This window comes from Lynx canadensis, chromosome F2 (assembly GCF_007474595.2).
Source record: "Lynx canadensis isolate LIC74 chromosome F2, mLynCan4.pri.v2, whole genome shotgun sequence".
Taxonomy (NCBI): domain Eukaryota; kingdom Metazoa; phylum Chordata; class Mammalia; order Carnivora; family Felidae; genus Lynx; species Lynx canadensis.
In genome coordinates this window covers 24,252,926-24,271,704 of record NC_044320.2, presented here as the reverse complement: position 1 = coordinate 24,271,704, position 18,779 = coordinate 24,252,926, and positions in this window count along the sequence as shown.

Here is an 18,779-nt window from a genome sequence, read left to right as displayed (position 1 = left end):
AATTTGTAAACATTGTAACTTATTAAATTGTAACATATTAACATTGTAACATATTAAAACTTCTGGGATTCAGCAAAAGCCATCCTTGAAGAGATTTTTAAAATCTAAATGCATCTATTACAAAAAGAAAATCTGAAATCAATTATTTAAGTATATCTATATATCAAAAAGATAAAAAGATATTATAAATCAATGCTATATAAGTGATAGAAAGTGAAAAGATAAGGATTAATGAATTAGAAAATGAACATACAATAGAGCAATGCAAAAAAATTAAAAATTGGTACTTAAAAGACTAATAAAACGCATGATCTTCTAGCATGATTGAGAAATACACAAGAAAGAAAGCACACATTAATGGTATAGGGAATGAATTAAATGCCATCACTATGAATCCTAGGTACATTACAATACCTAGGATATAATAATGGGTATTTGAACAATATTGTATTTAGATAAAATTGACAAACCCCTGCAATATTATGACCTCTAATTCATTATACCAAATAATGGAAAAGGAAAGAATCCCCTGCACATTTTATGGGGGTGCCATATCCTTTATAGCAAAAACAAGGATATTCCAAGAAAGGTATGTTAAAGATTGTTTCATGAAAACAGATGAGAATTCTTTTTTCTTTCTTTCTTTTTTTTTTTTTTTTTTTTTAGTTATTTATTTTGAGAGAGCATGAGCAGGGGAGGGGCAAAGCCCCTGATGTGGGGCTCAACCCCACAAACCATGAAATGACCTGAGCTGAAATCAAGAGTTGGACATTTAACCAACGAGCCACCCAGGCACCCCACAAATGAGAATTCTGACAATATTAGTGATCCAAATGCAGTGATATACAAACAAGGATAATATATAACCATGAAATTAAGTTTATGCCAAGAAAGCAAGTCTGGTTTAAAATTTAAATATCAATAAATAAAATTCACATTATTAACAGACTAAAGATGACTGCAAAATGTGTTTCTCAGTGATGGAAAAATATGTTTTGCCTAATTCACTTCCCGTTGATGATGAGGAGAAAGATCATAATAATGGGAAAAGGGGGAAGTCCAGATCAAAATGTGGATTTTGAGTTGTGTTGTTAGCTGACTGGTATTAATTAAATTATGAGAGCTGAAATCTATATATCCCACAACCCGGCAAAGTGAGGACTATTTATAGTATACCATAAGTAAAGTGAATTGGTATTTTACATATAAATTATGTTAACAAGAAGACATTATGTCAAAGATAAAACTGTAAAAAAATATAATTTATTTTGTTTTAATCAGGAGTGTGTTATATACGTCATAATCACCCTTCTGTATATTGAAGATCAACTCAAACATTTTTATTTTATCTTCTAATGGATGAAGACAATAAGGAAGAACTATGGATGTAGAGGGAAATAATAAGGATTATCTTTGTGTTTTTAAGAATATATTATTCAAAAAGGTTAAAACACTTCAGCAAAAAGTGTGAAAAATAGATGTTCAAGATGCTTTTGGTTTGCTCTGTAAGTGCCTTCATGAAACAAAGGCATTCATTTTGATGACTCAATATGTTCAGCATGATCAGAAAAGAGAGTGTTTATCAATTCATAGTGTGTTTAAACAGAAAACTTATTGAGGTTGAAATCAGCAGATAACGGCAAGAAATGCAAAGGTTTTGTCATTAGACCATGAAATGAGATAAATTCAACATGAATATCTAAAGAATTCAAACCATGAGAAATGATTATTTGATAAATTATTCTCAAGTTTGTTCATGAGCATATTGTGTTATTTCAGTCTACTGGGCATTTCCTATTTTATCTCAATATATGTGAATATTCACTTTTATATACTAAAGATGTAAATTGCCTTGCTGAGTAGAATTTTGAGGAAAAAAAAATTGCTGATTCTGTAGTTACTCAGTAATGAGCAATATACAGTTAATTATTGAAAGCAAATGAATGTTCCACAATGTAATTCAATATTTATTTGGGATTTAACTAAATATCATTTATAGAATTTTATATATGTATTAATTAGATGATAAAGTGTATAAATAACGTAATTTAAAAAAAGATCTTGCAATTACATCAACTTGATCTCTGCTATCTTTATCAGTGTCTTCAAAACTGATTACATTGACAGATGGTGATGATCTAATAAATGCCTTGAATTTGCCCTTCCCCACTATAAATCACTTCTTTTTTTTTAATTTTATTAATGTTTATTTATTTTTGAGAGAGAGAGACAGACAGACAGACAGGCTGAGCACGAGCAGGGGAGGGGCAAAGAAGAAGGGAGAAACAGAATCCCAAACAGGCTCCAGGCTCTGAGCTGTCAGCACAGAGCCCAACGGGAGGCTCAAAAATCACAAGCCTTGAGATCATGACCTGAGCTAAAGTCAGACACTTAACCAACTGAGCCACCCAGGCTCATTTGTATAAGACATTTTTTAACATACTCACTTTCAAGAAGCTCACAATCAATAGCAAGCTAGATTATCCTCAATTACCTGTATTGTGTGTGAGATATAATGCATATAACAATGTACAGGGTTAGTATTAATAACAAGGACTTCAGAGAATCTACTAAGGATTAATTCAACACATATTTATTCAGAACCTACCACATGTCATGTGATTCCACTAGGTGCTAAAAGTAAAAAAGCATGAAAAAAAAATAGCAACACCAAAAGTAAGACAATACTTGCCTGTCTTTAAGTCTTTCATAGTATAGTAGGAGATTACATGGGGGTACAAATAGTTAAAACATACAAAAGAGTGTAATACATGATATGGGAAGTATAATAGTTTTGGGATTTCAGAGTTTGACTTAAGATTTGGGAAAAGAAGCATAGGTAGAGGCGCCGAACACATTTAGAGGTTTTGGTATTTGGCAACCTTGTTACCAAACCTTATATATTTTCCTGATATATTTTACTCTTCTATTCATTTTATTATTATAATATACTGTACAATAATATACATATTGTATATAAAAGTACATGTGCATTAAGAGTTAGAGTTCTGTGAGTTAGAATCACTTACATTATAGGGGCGCCTGGGTGGCTCAGTCGGTTGAGCGTCCGACTTCAGCTCAGGTCACGATCTCGCGGTCCGCGAGTTCGAGCCCGTGTGGGGCTCTGGGCTGATGGCTCAGAGCCTGGAGCCTGCTTCCGATTCTGTGTCTCCCTCTCTCTCTGCCCCTCCCCTGTCCATGCTGTGTCTCTCTCTGTCTCAAAAATAAACGTTAAAAAAAATTAAAAAAAAAGAATCACTTACATTATAAACTTCATGATATTTAAAATGACACACCACAAGAACTAAATTAGAACGCTTAGTGCTGCGACCCAAGCATTAGTTGTTTTTGCTTTTAAAGTTCCCCTGGTGATTCCAATGTGTATCCTAGTTTGATAAATATTGCTTAGTGTCTTGTTTGTGAATAAAAGACTGTACAGATCAGACATCATGATTAAGATAACAAGCAGTGATAGTCAAGTTAAAACTTCACATTATTTTTATAATTATTTTTTTCCTAATAAGTATCAGTATACTCTCAATCTACTCTAAGTTTTAAGCTCATCTTGCTGTAACCTTCTTTTCCCTAAAGTTACTGGAATGCCTTGCCTAAGGGATATTCATTCTTATTGTATAAGCAAAAGGAATATAAGTGTAATGGCATTAAAAATTAACTCACATTTGCAGTACAAAGGATTTCTCATTTCTGAAGACAATCTATCAAGAAGTCAAATGCTTTCAAGTAAAATTTTCTCTGATTATACTGATAGACTTAGTTTAGACAGGCATGCATGACATTTCAATAGGGGTGAGATCATTGAGGTTTAGGAATATAATGACATATTAATCTGTGAACACAGTGTACGATTTCTAGCACAGAGCACCCATTGTGTCAAAGTACCCTTAAGTGTCTATGGCAAAACAATAGTCTAAAGCTAGTCACCATTTTCCCTATGATAATTTTTTCTTAATTGGGAGAAAAAAAGATGGACTTAAACTGTCACTCCTACAGCATGGTAACATGAAGCAGATTATTTTCTACCTGAGATAATTTGCATCAGTCATTATAAATTAGATGAGATGAATGCGTAATATATTCTTCAAAGCCTTATACATAGTTTTGTCACTACAAATGTTTCATTCTTGCCACTTAGTAGTATAGGAACTAAGGTAAGCTCATTTCTCAGTCTGTGTGAATAAATAAATGTAATGAATGATTTGAAGTCAACACTGGCAATTGTTTGGGGTTAAAGACGGAAAAAAGGAAAGTCACTTTTTCCAAAAGCAAGTGGTGGCCAGTTCACATCTACAGAGCTAATTTAAGGCATTTTTTTTCATATGTCAGTGAATCCAAGGATACCTTACCAGAAAAGAGCCAATAAACCAAAGGAGTTAATATGTGAGCCCTATGTAGTTTCATCAGAACTAGAAAACTATTTAAGCTTTGTTGGGAAACTTTATTTTGAAGAAAGTCTGCTCTGAAATTTTTGAATATCTCATTTATCATCCTATAAATATGATCGATTATTTAAATAGGGCCAACAAAAACAATGAAATCCCTGACTTTTGGCCAATCATTTATATTCATTATTTTTAAATGTTTCAAATTAGTCTTGTAAATAATCAATGTGTACAAAGTTTTTTTAATGTTCATTTATTTATTTTGAGAGAGAGAGAGAAAGAGGGAGAGTAGAGGGACAGAAATAGAGGGAGAGAGAGAACCCCAAACAGGCTGTGTGCTGTCAACTTGACATGGGGTTCAAGCTCAGGAAAAGTGAGATCATGACCTGAGCTGAAATCAAGAGTCATACGCTTAATACTGAGCCACCCAGGTGCCCCTAAAGTGTGTGTGTGTGTGTGTGTGTGTGTGTGTGTGTTTAATTGCAGTATAGTTAACATATACTGTTATATTAGTTTCAGGTGTACAATATGAATCAACAATTCAATGCGTTACTCAGTGCTCATCATGGTAAATTGTAGTTAATCCCCTTCACCTATTTTACCCATCTCCCCACCCATATCCCCTCTGATAACCATCAGTTTGTTCTTTATAGTTAAGAGTCTCTTTTCTTTTTTTTTTAAATTTTCTCTTTTTATTTTCTTTGTTCATTTGTTTGATTTCTTAAATTCCACATTTGGGTGAAATCACATGGCACTTGTCTTTCTCTTAGTGACTTATTTCACTTAGTATTATACTCTCTAGGTCCATCCATTTTGCTGTAAAAGGCAAGATTTCATTCATTTTTATGGCTGAATCATATATATATATATATATATATATATATATATATATATCACCTCCACTGTATCCATTCACCTGTCAGTGGACACTTTGGGCAGCTTCCATAATTTGTCTATTGTAAATAATATTTTACTAAACATAGAGGAGAATGTAGCTTTTTGAATTAGTGTTTTGTATTCTTACAGTAAATACCCATTAGTGGAATTACCAAATCATATGATAATTCTATTTTTTAACTTTTTTATGAACCTCCATATTGTCTTCTACAGTGGCTGCACCAGTTTGCTTTCCCACCAAAAATGTACAATTGTCCCTTTTTCTCCACATTCTCACTAACACCTATGGTTTCTTGTGTTGTTTTTAGCCATTCTGACAGGTGTGAGGTGATATCCCATTGGTTTTCATTTGCATTTTCCCAGTGACGAGTAACGTTGAGCACCTTTTCATATGTCTGTTGACTATCTTTTTGTCTTCTGCGGACAAATGCCTGTTCATGTCTTCTGCCCATATTTAATTGGATTATTTATTTATTTATTTATTTCGTGTTGAGTTGTATGAGTTCTTTATACATTTTGGGTACTAACCCTTTATTCGAAATTTCATTTGCAAATATCTTCTTCTATTCAGTAAGTTGTCTTTTAGTTTTGCTAATTGTTTCCTCTGCTGTGCAGAAGCTTTTTATTTTGATGTAGTCCCACTTTTTTTTGTTTTTGTTTTTGTTTTTTTGCTTTTGCTTCCCTTGCGTCAAGAAACATATCTAGAAAAATGTTGTTACAGTGATGTCAAAGAGATTACTGCCTTGCTCTCTTCTAGTCTGTTTATGGTTTCATGTCTCACTTTTAGATTCCTAACCCATTTTGAGTATATTTTTGTGTGTGTATAGTATAAGAAAGTGGTCAAGTTTCATTCTTTTGCTTGTAGCTGACAAGTTTTACCAGCATCATTTGTTGAAGTGACTGTCTTTTTCCCATTGTATTTTCTTGCCTCCTTTGTAGAAGATTAATTGACCATATAATCATGGGGCTTTTTTCTGGGCTATCTACTCTATTCTATTGATCTAAGGGTGTATTTTTGTGCCAGTACCATACTTTTTTGATTATTACAGTTTTGGAGTGTATCTTGAAGTCTGGGATTGTGATACCTCCAGGTTTGTTCTTCTTTTTCAATATTGCTTTGGGTATTCAGGGTCCTTTGTGGTCCTATACAAATTTTAAGATTATTTATTCTAATAAGGTGAAAGATGCCTTTGGTATTTTTATAGGGATGGTGGTAAATCTGTAGATTGCTTTAGGTATTATGGACATTTTAACAATATTTGTGAGTTTTTTTCAATATTTGTTTTGTAGCTTTCAGAGTTGGTTAAGACTGGAATAAATACCAATAAACTTGGTTAAGTTTATTCCTATATATATTATTTTTTCGGTCAATGCATGCAAAGCTTTTCATATTTATTTTCCTAAGTCTTAAAAGTAAATATATTTAGGAAGAAAACAGAAAATGTATTATTTAGCTAATTAGCCAAACAGAAGACTTCATATACCATGGAAAATTAATATTTTAATTTTTTTAGACATATTTCATTGTTATTAATGATAACTCATAATTATATAGAGTTTGAAATTCTATCAAGTGTTTTACATAGTGTGACTTCAAATCCCATAAATAAACTACATTGGGAGAATATCACCTGTTTTAGAGAAGACACTGAATCTTAAGATGCAATTCACTTGCTTGTATGACTCCCATCTCTAGAAAGGACTCAGCAGATATAGTTGATTGCCATCAGTCTGGGACAGAGAACATAGTTTCCTAAACGTGAAAGCAAATTATAAATAGTTATGCAATATCCTGTGTATTTCTGGGGAACTCACACACTAACCTCATACAATACAGCATCTATGAGCATCATGTTTGAAGATGGGTCATCCAAATTCAAATTCCAGTTCTCACTTGCTGAGGGACTTTATATATTCACTTACTTGATCTCTCAGTGCTCAGATTTCTCACTTGCAAAATGGGAATAACCGTGCCTGCCTCCTGGCATGGTGAGGAGGACAAATGAGATAGTTCATACAAAGCACTAAGAAGATTGCCAATGCAGTGTATGTTCAATACTTGTATTGATTATTACTACTATGAAACATGTTTTTGCAATTAATAAAGGTCCTAGATAAGAAGCAGTGGGAATTAAAAAAATAATGAAAGAAAAATTATAAATAATTCAAGGCTTAATTATATTAATATTAATTTCAATATTAACTATATACAAATAATAGTATTTTAAGTTAAATTTAGTATGTACTATATTACATATTATGTGTAGTATAATACTGTATATAATAGCATATACCATACAGTGTATTATATATTATGTTATATAGTAGATATGTAGTATATAAATATCTATTATAATTAATAGGTGAAAGATTTCATGTATTGCTAATGATCCATATATTCAATAAAAAAAAAAGAGGCAAAACTTTTCCTGGACTGACTGGATAGTCTACAAAATACATGTTAGTCTACATATAAGTAATGAGCGTGTGTGCATACATATATATTTGTTCATATGCATATGAAATATACATAAATGAATCTAATAAAACTACTTATAATTTACAATGCCTTGTGTTTCAGATTTTATGAGATTTCCCCATAAGATGACAGCGGTATTTTTTAATAAGTAAAATAGTTTTCCTATTCTAAGTGTAATCTTGAGCTAAAGAGTTATATATTTTAGGCTATCCCCATAAATTTTAAAAGGCAGCATATCATAGGAAAGACGAAACAAGCAGGCCAGAAACTCACTTTTAATGTGACATGCTGCCTAATACATTGAAGACAACATAAGTGACCTTTAACTAATGCTATATTTTAACATCTTAGTAGTAATTGAGTTCATATTATTTTTAAAATTCACCTTTTTTAGGGTGCAAAATACAGTTTAGGCTTTGCATTTTCAAAACTACTTGTATCCACAATCTTCTCTTTTCTCTTAATATTTTTAATATGTATCATGTGTCTAACAGCATCCAAAATTACCTTTCTTTACTTATAGTTAAGGCAAAATTATGATGTCTTAGGATTATCATCTTTTCATTGTAAATACTTCTTTCATGTGTGTTAATATTTGTTATACCTGTCATTTTTCCCTCAGCGATTAAACTATTAAAACAAAATGTCATTGGGAATCAAAGAAAGACCAGCTGAAAAGCTAGGCTTCATCTGTTTTCCATGGACAATTGAATTTTCTCATCTACTTATACTGGCTTTTTAGGACATTAGAAGGTAGGATGTATTTTTTCTTGCTTGAACTGAATTTTCCTGTCAAGTAGATAGGACAAGGGACCAATTTAAGAGTAGGATTAATTGAAGAATTGGGCTTAACTGTTCAATTCTCACATCAGGCATGCCGATAAACAAAAGGAATTATAGAAGACCATGGGACCCAAGAGGTATAAATCATTGCTGTAAACTTTAGCAGGGAAAAAGAAAAAAAAAAGAAAAAAAATCAACTGCCACTCAAGAGTAGAGATATCAATAACTGACATTTATTGAGAATCATATGTCACTGCTTTTAGTTCTCCACAGCTGGTGGGTTAGTGGTCTTCTAAGGGTGATTCTTCATAAGATCCGATGAGGAAACTAAGGGATAATTTTCCCTTGGAAGTGTTACTGTCCAGTGTAGTAATCGCCTTGCCTCTGGATTAAAAACATATGCTCATAACAAAGTGAAGGGCACTTTGTGCACATACAGTTTCCCAGTGGATTGTAAGACACATGGGTCTCAAAGGTGAAATAGAAATTAAGAGGCTTTGATATCCGAAAAATTTTTTTAAAAAGACTTCTCATAAGATTGAGGGTATACATTTTTTTTTTTTAATTTCACAGTCTGGCAAGAGGACAGGACTATTTCACTTTCCATTCTCTGTGAGAAGATAATAAAAAAAAAGTGACGACTCTTCCCCATTTGGTAAAAGTAAGGTGTCCCTGATTAATCTCATGCTAAGGATGTCCCCTAATTTATTTTAAGTTCAAAGTTCTTACTCTCTGGACAGCTCTCTTCTATTAATGTTTTAATGGTAGACTGAAACTAAGCTAATTGTCCCAGGCTATCTCATCTTCTCTTTTATAAAATAATTATTTTTATGGTCTTTGGCAAATGTTCTTCTATTAGACTCAACATTGCATCATGAGAAAATAAATTTATTTGGTGTAACTGTTGTAGACCCTAGAGTTTGGCTTGATATCTAAACTTTGCATTGGACCAATATCATAACTTCAAATAGCTTATTAATCCATAGAACCCCTTAAAAGTGGGGCACAAGAGAAACAGAAACATTCACTAATTCAGTTCCTGAGGTCCTGAAATAACCTCACTCTTAAACAGAGTGAAAATGATCCAAGCTTCACCTGTTCCAAGAATCCCAACTTTACACAGGCTTTTCAATGAAAATTCCTCTAACAGAGACTGAGTGGAATTAACATCAGAGAAAATGCACTTTTTCCTTTAATTGCTTTGGGTTTTTAACTTTGCAAGGATTTAGTTTTGGTGATTTAATTTATTCTTGGAAAATTAATAATGGGAATATCTATATTCAGACTTGTTGGAATTTTATTATTGAGTACATTCATACTGCCCTCTGGTCTCATTTCCGAACCTCCGGTGAACTATAATAAGCAAAATGGATGCAGGTAAATTTGGAAGAAAAATAGATTAAGGACTACATTTTTTGTTGAACTATTTGAACCCATTTTGGAAACTTTTAATAACAAATTTCAAACTTCAAGGATGATCCCCAAAGGACATTTAAAATAGCAGGGATTGATATGATGTAATGTCACAAGAATCTCATGAAGAGGTTAATGGACTGTCTAGCTTGACTATTAATCAGGATAGGAACAGCTCTGATTAACCTGATTAAGGCACAGTGGCTGTACCCACAGTATAGAAAATATAGGAAAAGTAATATATGAAGAATATTGGTTTTTTCCACCATCAGTATTATCTTTCTTCCAATTCCTCACCCAACGTTTTACCTGAAATAAGCTGTGAATGTTGTGATTGGAGAACATGGGAGGAAGAGCACAGTATATTGCCCCAGTTTATTCTGGGGACACTCCATTTACGGAGAACATTCTAAAAATGTTTATTGATGTAAAGCAGTCAGAATTTTTTCCATCTGCCTTCTAATCATCCAGAACAGTTGATGAAACCCTACTTGGGATTTCTGGAGCACAGGATTCACAGCCAGAGTCACATTTTACAGAAATTACTTACTTATGTTGCTATCATTTGCTTCTAAAAATTAGGTCCCTATCTTACCTACAATGCCTGTCTCAGGACCCGACATGGCTTGACAGATAATGGTACTCAAAAAGCATTTATAAAAATGAACTAGCAGTCTTGCCATTTGCAATGACGTGGATGGAACTGAGTGTATTATGCTAAGCGAAATAAGTCAGACAAATATCATATGATTTCACTCATATATGGAATTTAAGAAACAAAAGAGATGAACATAGGGGAAGTGAACAGGATAAAAATAGAGGGAAAAATAGAACAGGATAAAAACAGAGAAGGAGGTAAACCATAAAAGACTCTTAACTATAGAAAACAAACTGAGGGTTGCTGGAGGGGAGGTGGGTGTTAAGGAGGGCACCTGTGGTGAGCACTGGGTGTTATATGTAAGTGATGAATCACTGGGTTCTACTCCTGAAACCAGTACTACACTGTATGTTAACTAACTTGAATTTAAATAAGAGCTTGAAAGAAAACTTAAAAAAAAACCACAACATTCATTACATGTCTAAAGTTCACAAACAGTGCCTTACATTTCTTATGTTTAACTTAGAATATAAAATATAACTGGTAAATTCAAAATATATATGCAGAATCAACAAATAGATTAGTAATGATTAATAACATCTTATGAAAAATATATTGTCTGTTTAAAAACAAAACACAATGAAAAAATGTTGGTAGATTCACGTGGAAGATTTATGACCTGCTTTCAGGGGACAAAGGAGGGTCACAGTGTCCTTCTTGCACTGGCTGCTTCTTAAGTGATTTTAATCCAAAATAATCAATATGCCAAAATGGCATATTTGGGGGCATGTTTTGCTTCCCTTCAGATCAAAAACTTTATTCAGCTGATATGCATCAGGGAGCAGTTAAAGACCAAATACCTTCCTGAGCTAAGCAATACTGGAGTTTTATAGGGTGAGGAGAGGAGAGAAGTGTGTCCTTGTGGTTTGGCTGAGCTGGAACGTCTGTTCATCTCTAATTGCTGTAAAACCTATGGTCGGAAAATATGGAAATCGTTGTGGGGTTCCATGCCTACTATTAGGGATTGTGGGTGCAGGTAACTGTCAGAACAACCTTCTGAGAACTGTTTGTGCAAGGCTTAAAAATTTTCAAGGTCCAAAGTAAGGGTTGATATTCAGAAAAAAGCAAGGAGCAGGGGGAAAAAAAAGACAAAAAGTTCTAAGGCACAACGTGAAACCAGTGAAATTGGGAAAACTGTTTTTAATCCTCTTATAGCCACTAGTATCACTCAGTCAATGGTATTCTCCTTTACTACAGTAAGTCTAATAAACTTAGTTTTGCCTGACCAATAGATTTTTCTGATGTTCCTCTGTTGAGTTGAAGTTTGACAGCAAAATGCATCAGAAGGGTAAAAAAATAGAGGAAGAAATCTGACAACTGGAAAAGGAGGTCACATAAAAAGTGACCTTTTAATGGCATCTTTGAAGTGTTTGGGGGTTAAGAATATGGATATTATTGAAGATAGTTCATATCAAAAATGTGGCACACGTTGTTTCCCATTGAGGAAAACATGGCACAGACTCAATAAAAAATAAATGAAAGGGATATTACATACAGTTTAACCATTAAAAGGATAAGATAAGGGGCACCTGAGTGGCTCAGTTGGTTAAGCGTCAGACTTCAGCTCAGCTCATGATCCCACGGCTTGTGGGTTGCCTGTGCTGGCAGCTCAGAGCCTGGAACCTGCTTCAGATTCTGTGTCTCATTCTCTCTCTGCCCCTCCTTCCCTTGTGCTATGTTTCTCTCTGTCTCTCAAAAAAAAAAAATAAATGTAAAAAAAACTTAAAAGGATAAGATAATGCTATGAATCACTTTATGCTCATGCATGCAAAAACTCAGAAAACACAGACCACTTTAATAATAGCCACAAACTGCCAAAACCCAGTAAGGTGAAATAGACAACTGTATAGTCTAATAAGCACAACAAGAATTAATTTTTTAATTAAAAAGCTTTTGATAAAAAAAAAATCTCCAAGCTTAAACTGCTTCATTGGAGAATTGCACCAAAAAAAATTAAGAAAGAATTAACACTGATATTAAGCAATCTCAGACAGAAAATAGAAGAGGAGGAAATAGTTTCCAGCCCATTTAGTGAGACTAGTATTACTCTAAGGCCAAAAACAAAAAAAACAAAGCACATACACACCACAGGAAAAATAGACCTACATCTCTCGTAATCTTCTCATTTTTTCTCAACATTTTATTTTCTCAACATAATATTGGCAAATTGGATCAAGTACTATATACAAGTAATAATATACCACAAAATTTAGCCACATAATCAAGTGAGAGTTTTCTAGGTATGCAGAGACTAGGAGAAAATATAGGCAAATCACATGTGAAACCAATGTCTACTATTGAAAACACCATAAAGTCTCAACGTCAACAGCAGTAAACAAATACTTCACATAAAAGTGGGCAGAAGATATGAACAAACATTTCACTGAAGTATATAGAGATGGCAAATAAGCACAGAAAATTACTGATTAGGTAACAGAAAATTAAAAGTAAATGAGATATCACTATACATCTATCCGAATGGCTAAACTAAAAAGTAGGAACAATGACAAATGCCAAATGCCTGCAAGGAAATAGGTAAACTGGATCGTTCTGGAAAAGGCAAAACTGTGGATGCAGTAAAGATATTAGAAGTTTCCAGGGAGGTAGGGCTGTGGAGTGACGAACAGGCAGAACACAGAGTGTAATGCCCCTGATTTCAAATCCGAGAGACCACCAAGGAGCCGTTACCGATGCAAACGCACAAGGGTTTATTTGCAAGCTCGAGCTTGGGCCCAAGTATACCCGACACAGCGGAGCAGGGACTTGGACCCCTAGGTTAACAAGCATAGCAGTTTTATAGGGGCCAGTGGCCAATGAGATTGTAACACACACAGAAAGTTGCATAGTCATGTCAGTCCACACGCAGGTGGCCAATTGAATTACAATTTACCCTATAGTAACTGGTTGAACTAGCCTACCACTCTGGTCAGAATTTGCACGCAAGTTTGGTGGGCAAAATGCGGGGTTTACATTCTTTGGCGGTTAGGGGTTCCATATTCCTATATGAGCCGGTTTCCAGTAAGGATGTGCTCAGCAGCCTGACTAGGGTGGGGGAGTGTCTTAAGCAATAAGTAGGTCATATGGGGGTTATACATGAGATGGTGGGTGTAGCACAAAATGGAGTTAGTCTTGCTCTGCTTGTCCAGGGGTAGGGGATTTTTGTTAAATTCCTTGGTTCCCACACAGAGGATTTTTAGGGCAATGAAACTAGTCTGTATGACACCATAATGATAGGTACATATCACTACACATTTGTCCAAACCCATAGATTGTATAATACCAAGAATGAATCCTAAGATAAACTATAGGCTTTCAGTGATTATGATGTGTCAATGTGGATTAATTCTTGGTAAAAAATGTACCATTCTGTTGAGTCATGTAATAATGGGAAAAGCTATGCAAATGTGGGATCAGGAGTACTTGGGAAATCTCTGTATCATCCTCTTAATTTTACTGTGAACACTAAGTCTTAGAAACATATTTTTATATGTGCTAGTATAAAGGGAAATGGTCTACCTGAGTTGTGTGTATAATGCTTAAATAATTAAAATTAAATGATAGTTGCAGATTAGGTTAGAATGCTAGAGTGAGTCTGTTGATTCAGAACCTGAAGGATCTGAGATTTTACCTTTGTTGCAGGACATAAGATCTCTGGACTAGAGACATATGCAATTCATTACTTATGGCCAAAACAGCAACCCGAATAAACTACCCTAGATCCTCAAGCCCCTGTCCATTCTTTTGGTGCTTTGAGAAGGGCCAAATGTGACCTGCACATGTAGGTACAGGTACAGAAAAGGAATTCTGAAATTACAATCTGATTCTGATCTTATATTAGGACTGCTGGTAAACTGTCCATTCTTTCCTCCGGAAGAAGAATAGAACCTTACCTTTACTCTTGAATGTAAACAACTCATCTTTGACTTTCTTACCCCAAAATGACTTTGGAGAGGAGAAAAGTCTTCCCACTGACCTAAAGGGAAATACTAGTTCTAGCGTTGAAGAATGTTTACTATGCAAACCTCCTTGAAACGATGGTCAGTGCCTTTTGGTCAGAAAGCCCATACAGCAACATGAAAAATGCCTGGAGAATTGCCCACAATGTGAATCAGATTATTAAGAAGCATAAATTCTCTATAAGAGAGTTTGCATTTTAGTTTATTATTTATCCATCCCCATCCTCATTCATCTAATGCAACAATCATTGTTGAGTACATCTTATACGACAGGTATTTTAGGCATTTTGAATGCAATAAAAATGTACATGCCTTTAAGATATCAGGATTATAGTTAGTCATAGTGATAACTAACAAATAATTAGAATATATGAATAAGGGCTATTTGATATAGACACATATATGTAAATACTAAATTCAGTAATCAAAAGGATGCTTAATTTTAGGGGCGCCTGGGTGGCGCAGTCGGTTGGGCATCCGACTTCAGCCAGGTCACGATCTCGCGGTCCGGAGTTCGAGCCCCGCGTCAGGCTCTGGGCTGATGGCTCAGAGCCTGGAGCCAGTTTCCGATTCTGTGTCTCCCTCTCTCTCTGCCCCTCCCCAATTCATGCTCTGTCTCTCTCTGTCCCAAAAATAAATAAACGTTGAAAAAAAAAAAAAAGGATGCTTAATTTTAAGAAGAGGGGAATGAGAAGAAAAAGATTGAAGGGAAGAACATGACTTATGAGACAGTTACAGCTATCTAGTGCTGCCCTAAAGAGTTGCTGAAAAAATAATGGTTGTGAAGAGAAGAGGATGTATTTAAAAGAAAAAAAAATTAAAGATTATTTGGAAAAACTTCTGTTCAGGCTTCACTGATTGACAGCTGTGGTTGCCTGGAAACGAAGAACATTTAATGAGTATCCATTGTTTGGTAATCAGCCTTGATTGTATTCCAGACAGAGTAGAGATGGAGTTGAGCACTCAGGAATAGAAACCCATAATAAGCAGAGGTACCAGATACCCACAATTTATCTCCGTTCTAAGTTAGAAAGTCTCTGCAGGAGTATTAGAGCCATACAGCAGTGATGGGTGATAAGGAAATTTAGCCACTTAGTATTAGCTTTGCTATTCTTATCAAAATTAGTTCTGATAAATTACTACATCAGAAAAAGGTGATTTGGAGAGGTTTAGAGTATTAAAATTTGCTCATGCTTTCTCCAGGTAAACATAAAATAAAATAAGAATGCAAATAGCCTATCAGCTCAGGTTCTTCACAGAAATAATAGGTAAAACATGAACAATATATGTATATATATATATATGTATGTATATATATGTATGTATATGTATATATATGTATGTGTATATATATATATATATAGGCTCTACATATCTTAGTGTTTATTTACTAAATTAAATAATATTCTTATATATATTGTATATTCTTCATTAGATTGGTAACCTCTTCTTATTCCTTAGTTTTCACTTATTATTTCAGTATGTAAGACATACAATTATTTATAATTATATAATTTATTACATGTGGTAATTAATAATTCTTATTAGTAAAATTATTAAATACAAACAAATCATTTTTTAGGCAAAATAGGTAAGGAAATGCAATTAAGAATGAATTTTATTCCTGAGCTTTAGGAACCCTGAAGCAAAAGTGTAAAGGTAGGTTGGATCCAGACTATTAAAACCATAAGTATTTTGTAAGAGAGTTAACACTTTATTCCAAGGGCCCTCTGTCCATTATCCATCTGTCTCACAGATCTAAAGCACAGATCAAGTCCCATCTCACAAAGGTGATGCGAGAGTATATGGATCATGAAATTAAGAAAATAACTTTTTAAATGTCACAAGTTTTTTTTAATCTAGATAATATGAAGCTTCTTTTTGTAATATAGTTGATTGATAAGAGAATCACAAAATTACCAGTATGAAAAATAAGCAAAGAATAATGGAGACAAGAAAACATACGAATAATCTTCAAAATATCACCTCCAAATATATGCACACAACTTCATAAACCATACCTCTCACTTTTGGAAATTAGTCCCAATATCCAACATCATCATGCACCAAGATACACATTTCAACAGTATTTAGAAGGTGGAAATTTAGAAAAAGCTTCAGTATCCAGCAATACAGATATTCTTCAAGACACTTGAGGATACTCTATGTTACAGAGCTATTAAATTGATACTTAAATATGAATACAACCAGGTAACAGAATACACAATGATGGAGAAACAGTACAGAATGAAAACTGCAGTGCAGCAGAGGTCTCTCCACACCACCAATGAAAATATCTTCCTTCCTTCCTTCCTTCCTTCCTTCCTTCCTTCCTTCCTTCCTTCCTTCCTTCCTTCCCTTCCTTTCTTCCTTCCTTCCTTCCTTCCTTCCTTCCTTCCTTCCTTCCGCTTTCCTCATTTCTTCCTTCCTTTCTTTTTTTCTTTCATTTTATTTTCCCATCTTCCATGATCATGAAAATCTTTCTGAATAAAAGAAATCCATAATTCTGGAAATAAGTTAATACTTACAACTGTTATATAGATTCCATGAAGTTTAAAGAATAACTGTACTGTTCCTGTTTCCAGTACACAGCTTTTCCATGCCTCATAGTACAGATATCTAGGTTTTCTACTATGTCCTAATTAAGTTCCTAGAGTGAATTTGAAGTTTAATTTTGAGAAGTATTCTTGATTTGGCTGGAAACAATCTTATGATTTACTTTCAAGCATGAATAGCTTGTCACAATGTCTACCTTAACACATAGGTAACACCTCAGATTTTATGGCAGTAAAATAAATAAAATAAAATAAAATAAAATAAAATAAAATAAAATAAAACTCTTTGCAAGAGTACATATCTGACCTCTAAAAAATATATAAACCATCCTTTATTGTTCTAGAAGACCTTTGCCATGAACTGACTAAAATCAGTATTAATCAAATATGTATTGAAAAATTGGCTAGTACAGAGTTCTTTGATAACCATGATGGGGGAGATTATGGTGGGGGGGGTAATTTGAAGAGAGAAGAAAGTGTCTAATGTATGACTCAAGGTCCTATATGAAAATATCAGTGGTGAATTATATGTACAGGATATGCAGTCTGAAACCATTTCCCTTCTATGAATATGTAGACTTCCATGAATTTCAAAAAGGGAGAGATATGGTTTATAAAGTTGTGCTCATATGTTTGGAGGTGATATTTTTGAAGATTGTTCATAAGTTTTCTTGTCTCCTTTATTTTTGGCTTATTTTTCATACTGGTAATTTTGTGATTCTCTTATCAATAAACGATATTACAAAAATTAAGCTTCATATTGTCTAGATTAATAAAAAAAAACCTGTGACATTTAAAAAGTTATTTTCTTAATTTCATGATCCATATACTCTCGCATCACCTTTGTGTGATGGAATTTGATCTGTGCTTTTTCCCCTAGTGCTGGCAATAGTATCAGAACAAAATCAATTTTTGTTTTCTCATCTTTTCTGGTGAATTTTTCTTTAACAGCTCCAAAAATATACGAGCTCTGTGACATTAGGCGAGTTGCATTTTGTGTGTCAGTTTCCTCATTTGTAAAATGAAGTGAGAACTCTAACCAAATTGTTGAGATTAATAAATGAAATAAAGCATATCAAAACATGTAACACTGATACACATTACACATTGAGTAAATATTTCCTTCTTCTTCATCAAGAGAATATACTTTAAGGCACATTCAGTGAATTTTCTGGCACTGATCTTGTGCTTAAAACACACCTGAGCCCATCAAATGTAGAGAGGAATGTGAATGCCCCTCATCTGTTTCTCTGCTTCCCTAATCATTAATCTAGGAATATCTTGCTGTTGCCTCTGTCTAGGTTGATGATAATGAATTTTGAAATTGAATCCCTGGAGAGTCTGCTAAGCTAAAGAACTGTCCAAGTTAGACATGGCCCCAGCCTTCAAAAATTTTACATATAATGGTGGTTGGTGACAAGCCTGGAAACAAAAATAATATAATGCAGAATTACATGAGAGCTATAATAGAAGTAAAGGAGCAGAGTGGTAAAATGAAAATTGACCCCTTAATACCTTTGAAATGCAAACAAACTGTGTCTCTGGGATGGATTTCTGCTACATTCTTTAACTTTAAAATAATGAGCTTAATCAAAACAATTCTCTGGCTCTCATATCTGAGTTTTCCACAGTAGAGAA